The sequence below is a fragment of the Canis lupus genome, chromosome 11 (assembly GCF_003254725.2).
Source record: "Canis lupus dingo isolate Sandy chromosome 11, ASM325472v2, whole genome shotgun sequence".
In the NCBI taxonomy this organism is placed as follows: Eukaryota; Metazoa; Chordata; class Mammalia; order Carnivora; family Canidae; genus Canis; species Canis lupus.
The window spans coordinates 2297891-2305939 of NC_064253.1; the positions used below are offsets into that span (position 1 = coordinate 2297891).

Genomic DNA, 8049 nt, shown 5'->3' on the forward strand with positions numbered 1-8049 from the left:
CGGGGCCTATACAGAATCAGCCTGTACATGAAAGAGACAGACAGAGAGGACATTGATTTATTCATTGCAAGGCTTACATGGCTGTAGACTGCCGAGACCGGTCTGAAATCTGCAGGGGAAGCAGTGAGGAAGGGCAGACTGAAACCATCAGGGAGGAGCTGACACTGTGGTCCAAGGCTGGATTTCTTCTTACTCAGGAAAAGTTGTGCTTTGCTGAAGGCACGTCCAGATTATCGAGGATCATCTCCCTTACCTAAAGTTAACTGCTTGTAGGGATGAATCATGTCTGCAAAATACCCTCACAGCAACATCTAGACTAGTGGAGAGTTGAATAAACGGATACCACAGCTTAGCCAAGTTGACACATAAAACTAACCATCATAGGGGTTCCTGGGGGCTCAGTGGGTTGGATGTTTGCCTTCGGCTCAGGCCATGATCCCAGGGTGGTTTGGTAGAGTCCTGTATAGGGCTCTCTGCTTTAGAGGGGAGTCTGTTTCTCCCTCTCCCTCTGTTGCTCCCCCTGATGGTGGTCTCTCTCTCACTCTCAAAAAAATAAATACAATCTTAAAACAAACAAACAAAACACTAACCATCATAGCTGGCCAGCCACCGAATTGTGAAATATTGAAGTAGTTGGAGATGAACAAAGTGAAGAATGTGTTCCTCCCATCCCAAACTCAACCATGGTTGAGTGTCTCCATCACAGATGGGAGGAGGACTTGGCCGGGAAATAGGCACTGGGGGTCTATTTGGGGAGGACGGGAAGCCATGGGTCTTAGGAGTACCTAAGGAGAGTGTGAAAGTCATGGACACAGCAAGAGAAGGGTAGCCTCTGGGAACACCATGCAGAGGGGACAGGACAGGCAGGGGATGAGGTGAGAGGATATGCTGGAACCTTGCTCTGCAGAATCCCAGCAGAATCCCAATGAGCTTGTGCAGGGCGAGTCTAGAGAAAGTGCCCAGGAAGACAGACTGGGTGAGCAGGAGAGGGACACAAGGTGTGCTTGGACAGGGAGGAATCACCTCACCCCAGCCCACCTTCAGGGAAGGGCTCTGCTAACAGCAGACTCAGGGGATGTTGAGGAAGGAGAGGTCAAAGCTGCTCTGGCCACGGAGAACAGAGACCACGGCTCTTTGGCACTTTGCTCAAGATTCACCTTTATGAGTTTCTGGCTGAGCAGGGTTGTCCTGGAGCCTCATTTGGGGCTTGTGAATAGGCATTTGAGGATAAGAGTGCTATGGGGAAAGAGCCGAGTAGACACAGTCCATGGCAAGGAGAGACGTGAGGATGAAAGAGGACCAGTGAGTCCTTCCGAGGGGGCCTTTTGCAGACTTTGTCTATGACTCAATCTCATGCTGCAACCTGTTGTATATGAGGGTGGGCTCTCGGGTACTCTTCTATCTCCCCCACCCCATAATATGCCAAGACCTGGAGGGCAGTGACACAGATTGACTGTTAACTGGGTGTGTGTGGAGTATCTGGTCACGGCGCTAGGCTCTTGTGATTTGCAGGAAATGTTGGAAGTCACCTGGTCCCTTCCCCCAGAGCAGGGTCTTTCTTTCAGAAAGAATCTTTCTTCCTAACACATGGGAGCCCCAGGACACTTGCAGAGATGGCAGGCACTCTCTGAAATCACTTCAAACGGGAAGAACATTTTCCCTAATGAGCAACTTGTCTCCTGGACCTAGAATTGCTCGTTTCTGGTTTGCCTTCTGAGGCCAGAGGAACAAGTCTCAAGACAGTTCTTTATGTAGCTCTTTATGGAAACAGCTCTCCTGTCTGCCATCCTCTCTTTCTGGGGCCTTTTTCTTGGTCTCTTTGGCTGCTCTGATGACAGGTTTTAGCCTCCCACTGTTCTGGGCACAGTCACCCGAAAGTCCTTATGTGCTGTAATAAAGAATTCATCTGCTTTTTGTCTTGGGTTGCTGGGATGAAGCTTCTGAGGGCTGGGAATTTCTGAGTGATGGGAGAGTTTTTGTTATTCATGGTGGTCCTTGGATCACACCTGAGTTTATGCTAAGGCAATGACCCGGGGAAGACCAGCCTTGTGATTAGAGGCTTAGGGCTTTGAGCTAGGGGATAGAAGAGGGGCTGGAGGTTACATTTAATCACATGGATAATGATCCAATCAACCATATCCACGTAATGAAACCCTAATGAAAACTCTAGATATTGAGGGGGGCCTGGGTGGCTCAATCGGTTAAGTATCTGCTTTCAGCTCAGGTCATGATCTCAGGGTGCTGGGATTGAGTCCAGCATCAGGCTCCATGCTCAGTGGGGAGTCACTTCTCCCTCTCCCCATATTCCTACCCCTACTCCTGCTCTCTCTCTGTTTCTCTCAAATAAATAAATAAAAATAAAAATAAAAACAAAAACAAAAATACTCTAGACATTGAGGTTCGGGTAAGCTTCTTGGTTGGTGAATGCCTCTAAGTGCAGGGAGGGTGTTGTATCCTGATGCTGAGAGAGAAGACATGGAAGCCCAGTGTTTGGGTCTTTCTGAGACCTTGCCTTAATGTGTCTCTTCATTAGGCTGGTTCTTCTGATTTATATCGTTTATAATAAAACTATAAGCCTAGTACTTTCCTAAGTTCTGTGAACCACTTGAGTGAATTAGTGAAACCGAGGGGATCATGAGAACTCCTAAATTTGTAACCAGCTGGTCAGAAGTGCAGGTGGCCTGGGAACCCCTGAAACTGCAGCTTGCATCTGAAGTCAGAGAAATCTTGTTGGGGTCTGTGCTTTAACTTGCAGAGTCTGATGCTAGCTAGTTCTTGATGGTTAGCATCAGAACTGAACTGCAATATTGCATCCTGTTTCAATAATCCCAGAAAAAGGAGTGCCTGGGTGGCTCAGTCAGTGAAGCGTCTGCCTTCAGGTCAGGTCATGATCCTAAGGTCCTGAGATTGAGTCCTATGTTGGGCTCCCCTCTCAGCAGAGAGCCTGCTTCTCCATCTTCCTCTGCCCCCCCTCCTTGCTGTGTGTGCGTGCGCACACACACACACACACACACTCTCTCTCTCTCTCTCTCTCTCTCAAATAAATAAATAAAATCTTAAAAAAAAAAATCCAAGAAAAATGTGGTGCTAAGCATGCAAGAGGGCAGTATCCTCAGCTCCTTGGTGAGAAAGCCACATTAGGGCAGCCTAGGGCCCCCCAGTATCATGGGCTGGGACGGCTCCCTGTGCCTTCCCAAGTGAGCTGTGGGCAAGATCAAGTTACTTGGTGATGAAGCTCCTTGGACCACCTGGAGGGGTTCAGGCAGGAGCTGAGTTCTAGATCTCTTCATTTCTGTCTGACACCTGCCTCCCCCACCCATGACAACACAAAACTGCACCATTAATGAATCTAGGAGACAGAAGAAAGCTCCAAGACTCAAATGACATAACTGTAGCCCAAAGCTGTCACAGTGGGGCAGCAGGACAGGAAGGGGGGATGAGGAGGAATCTGAGGGGGCAGATCCTGGAAGGTGAGGGCTCTTCCCTGAGGAGGCATTGCTGTGAATAGGATTGAAAATCAAAGGGAAGAGGTGAGAAGGAGTGGGTGGGCTAGGAGGGCACTCAGAAGTGGCCAACCCAGAAAGAACCCCTTTGGGAAGAGGATGCATCCCTGGAAGGCAGACCCAAGATCCCCTGGGGGCACCCAGCTGCTGGAGGGGCTGTTGAAGGGTCTCAGAGCTTGGGAATGAATCCTCTTTTAGTTTTACTTTGCTATTTTTTCCCAGGGTCTTTTTTTTTTTTTTTTTTAAGATTTTATTTATTTAGGAGCACCTGGCTGGCTCAGTGGCTGAATGTCTGCCTTCAGCTCAGGGCGTGATCCTGGGGTCCTGGGATTGAGTTCTGCATCAGGCTTCCAGGAGGGAGCCTGCTTCTTCTTCTGCCTATGTCTCTGCTTGTGCTCTCTCTCTCTCTCTGTCAAATTAAGTAAAATCTTAAAAAAAATGTTTTCAAAAGTGGGGGAAATTGTACCCTAACCTTCCAACACATACTACTACTACTACTACTACTACTACTACTACTACTACTACTAAATACCTTAGTTAAGTAGTTGAAGCCATGATGAAGATTACAAAGCAGAAATTTAGGACATTGGGATAGAAATAGCCAGAGAGAAAGAGATGGGTGGATAGTGGGTGGATATTAGGGAGTAGTAGAAGTTAGGAAATAGAAGAAAAACCAAAACAATTTCAGAAATGAACAGGGGCACCTGGGTGGCCCAGTCAGTTAAGCATCTTATTCTTTTTCTGGGGGGGATTTATCTATTCATGGGAGACACAGAGAGAGAAGGCAGAGACACAGGCAGAGGGAGAAGCAGGCTTCCTGCAAGGAGCCCGATGTGGAACTCAATCCCAGATCCCCGAATCACACCCTGAGCCAAAGGTAGACACTCAACCGCTGAACCACCCAGTCGTCCCTAAGCATCTGATTCTTTTTTTTTTTTAACATATTTTATTTATTCATTCATGAGAGAGACAGAGAGAGAGAGAGAGAGAGAGAGGCAGAGACACAGGTGGAGGGAGAAGCAGGCTCCATGCAAGGAGCCCGATGTGGGACTCGATCCCGGGACTCCAGGATCACGCCCTGGGCCAAAAGCAGGCACTAAACTGCTGAGCCACCCAGGGATCCCCTAAGCATCTGATTCTTGGTTTCACTCAGGTCATGATCTCAGGGTCCTGAGATCAAGCCCCATGTTGGGCTCTGTGCTCAGTGGGGAGTCTGCTTGAGATTCTCTTACTCTCTCATGCTCTCTCTCATTCTCTCTACAATAAATAAGTAAAATCTTAAAAAATTTAAAAATGGGTACAATTGTAAATATTATTTTATATAAATTTTAACACAATGACATAAATCAATTAAAAATTATCTTTAAATAGCAAGTGATAGGTAGAGAAAACAGATAAGGGAGACCCAATAGATGCATTATTGGAATTTATGAGGAAGAAACCAAAAGAGTGAATCAAAACCAACATTTAAAAAAGTGTTTAAGAAAGCTTCCCGAAACACAGATTTTAATCTATACATTGAGAAAGCACAATGTATTCCAGAGAAAATTGACACAGAATGTCAATGTTAATACCTATCTTAGAAAATGATTGGACTTTAAAGATAAAGAGTTTTGCACAGTCAGGCAAAACTGTTACTTGAGGGAAAGAAAATCAGCTGGCATCACACTTCTCCATCGCTCAAAGTCAACACAGAGTCAGAAGACAGCAGGGTAACAGTCACAAGATTGCCAATAAGAGAAAATGTGAGCCAAGGGTTATTAGTCAAGTTAAACTGTATGAAGGCTAGAGACAAGTGTTAAACATTCAATAACCAACCACAGGGTTCCCTTGAGCACTTGTCTAAGAAACCAAATAAATTAAAAAAAGAAATAAAGATTTTATTTATTTGACAGAGCGAGAGAGCACAAGCAGGGGGAGGGGCAGAAGAAGAGAGAGAAGGAGGCTCCCTGCTGAGCAGAGAGCCCATGGGGCTCCATCCCAGGATCCTGGGATCATGACCTGAGCCAAAGGCAGCCGGTTAACCTCCTGAGCCACCTGGGTGCCCCTATTATTTACTTTTTAATCAAGTTTTAAATTTTGATTCTAGTTTAGTTAACATACAGTGTACTATTAGTTTTAGGTGTGCAATATAGTGATTCAACACTTCCCTACATCACTCGGTGCTCATGGTGACAAGTGCCCTCCTTCATCCCCATCACCTGTTTACCCCATCCCCCCACCTACCTCCCCTCTGGTGACCATCAGTGTGTTCTCTGTAGTTAAGAGTTAAAGGTATTTTTAAAACTAGCAAATCAGGCAGTAGGATTTTAAGCACACTTAAGTCAAAGGTAAACAAAGATGAAGAAACCTTTAGGCAAGCAAAGTAAAGAAAAAGAAAATGAATGTCCTAAATTGGGATGTAGAGGACAGGGAGAGAATGGGAAAGAGAGGGCTAGAAGCACCCTTCCCCCCACTCCATTCATAGTGGGGAGATAAAGAATATCTGAAAAAGAAGGAGGCAAGAGTTGTTATATAAAGATTTAACGTATGGGCACTGTTCATGGCCTGTTAATCTGGTGGTGGCTAATGGGCTCCATTCCAGTGCTCCAGCAGCTACAGCAACACTGTGGCAGACTGACTCATGGCTCTCTGTTTCAGGTCCTGGAGACACAGAGCCTGGGAGAAAAAGATTTAACATCTAATTATTGCATAATTTTAGTTTATTTTTTTATTATTTTTAAATATTTAAGTAATCTCGACACCCAAAAAGAATCAAGAATCTCATGCTCTTCCAACTGAGCCAGCCAGGCATCCTTTATGCATAATTTTAGTAATTAGCAAAATAAAAATACAAACCTTGCCAAAATTAGAACAATAATAAAATAATTTAATGTATTTGTAGTAGGCAAGTACATTACATAACAGAACCAAGAAGAAACATATTTTGTATTATTAATTATAAATGCACTAAACTCATCTTTTAAGAGATTTTCAGATTAGATCACAAAATAAAACCTGTGGGTTGCACACTACAGACAAGTCTAAAACAAAGATTAAGAAAAGTTAAAAATAAAAGAATAGGCAAGGCATAATAGCTAAATGCCAAAAAAATTAGAGGTGTACTATTTTTTTTAATTAAAATATTTTATTTATTTGAAAGAGAGAGAAGGATTGTGCAACCAGGGGAGAGGAAAGGCAGATGAAGAAGGAGAAGCAAACTCCTAGCTGAGCAGAGAATCTGATGTGGAGCTCCATCCTAGGATCCCAGGATCATAACCTGAGCGAAAGGCAAACACTTAACTGACTGAGTCACCCAGATGCTTCTAGAGGTGTACTCCTAATATAGTAAAGATAGACATATCTAGGGATCCCTGGGTGGCGCAGCGGTTTGGCGCCTGCCTTTGGCCCAGGGCACGATCCTGGAGACCCGGGATCGAATCCCACGTCGGGCTCCCGGTGCATGGAGCCTGCTTCTCCCTCTGCCTGTGTCTCTGCCTCTCTCTCTCTCTCTGTGTGACTATCATAAATAAATAAAAAAAAATTAAAAAAAAAGATAGACATATCTATACATTAAATAGCAGCAACTGTTGGAAAAACTGGTTAGTCATTTTGAAAAATATAAAGTTGGGTTCATACCTCACAATGCTCATGATGACGAGTATCAAATGGATCAAATTTTGTATTAAAAAAATGAGATCATAAAATTACTAGACGATCACATGACAAATTTCTTTATGACCTTGGAATGGGGACATCTTTCCTATCACTCAAAGTTAAAAGCCATAAAATAGGTCTGATAAATTTCATTGTATTAAGAAGAAACTTTCATTCTGCTTCTGGAAATTGGAGTAGATACACTTTTCCCTATTCCTCCTAAGTATACCTAAACGTCCTGAAATACAAATATAAGGTGGAGAGGGACACCTGGGTGGCTCATCGGTTGAGTGTCTGCCTTTGGTTCAGGGCGTGATCTCAGAGTACCGGGATCAAGTCCCACATTGGGCTTCCTGCATGGAGCCTGCTTCTCCCTCTGCCTGTGTCTCTGCCTCTCTCTCTCTCTCTCTCTCTCTCTGTGTGTCTCTCGTGAATAAATAAAATCTACAAAAAAAAAAAAAAACCCAAATATAAGGTGGAGAGAAACAGGCAGAGTGATGTAAGACCTCAATAAAGCCAGCTGTCTGTGTTCAAAGGACTGGGAGAGAGACAGCTTACCAAGACAGAAAATTTTTAGACAGTAACCACTCTATGTCAGCCAGACTCCACAGGAAAAATGACTCCCCGCCCCTCACCATCATCAAAACCTGTGTGAAGAGCCTAGACTTCCATACTTGCTGAGCTCTAATGAGGTACCCCAATCTATGTCTTCATCACTGGGTGGTGTCAGAGAAGGCCAAATGAGGACCTAGAATTTATAGCAATGGCACCCTAGCACCCTGCTGTGTCAGTGGAGACTATGTGGGAAGTCTGGACCTCCACTTTCTCTCAGCAATAATAGAGTACCCCATTGCCTCCTTATTGGGGTATTGTTGGAGGAGACCTAGGGGAGAGTCAGGAATTTAACCAC

The 8049-nt window shown here is 44.7% G+C and overlaps 1 non-coding gene across 1 annotated transcript; it reads left to right on the plus strand.

Annotated features, from left to right (window-relative positions):
• The first annotated feature begins 6034 nt into the window (after positions 1 to 6034).
• On the plus strand, positions 6035 to 6158 carry LOC112659737 (small nucleolar RNA SNORA54). Its single transcript, XR_003136480.1, has one exon. It is a non-coding gene; the product is annotated as a small nucleolar RNA SNORA54 (small nucleolar RNA).
• The last annotated feature ends 1891 nt before the right edge of the window (positions 6159 to 8049 follow it).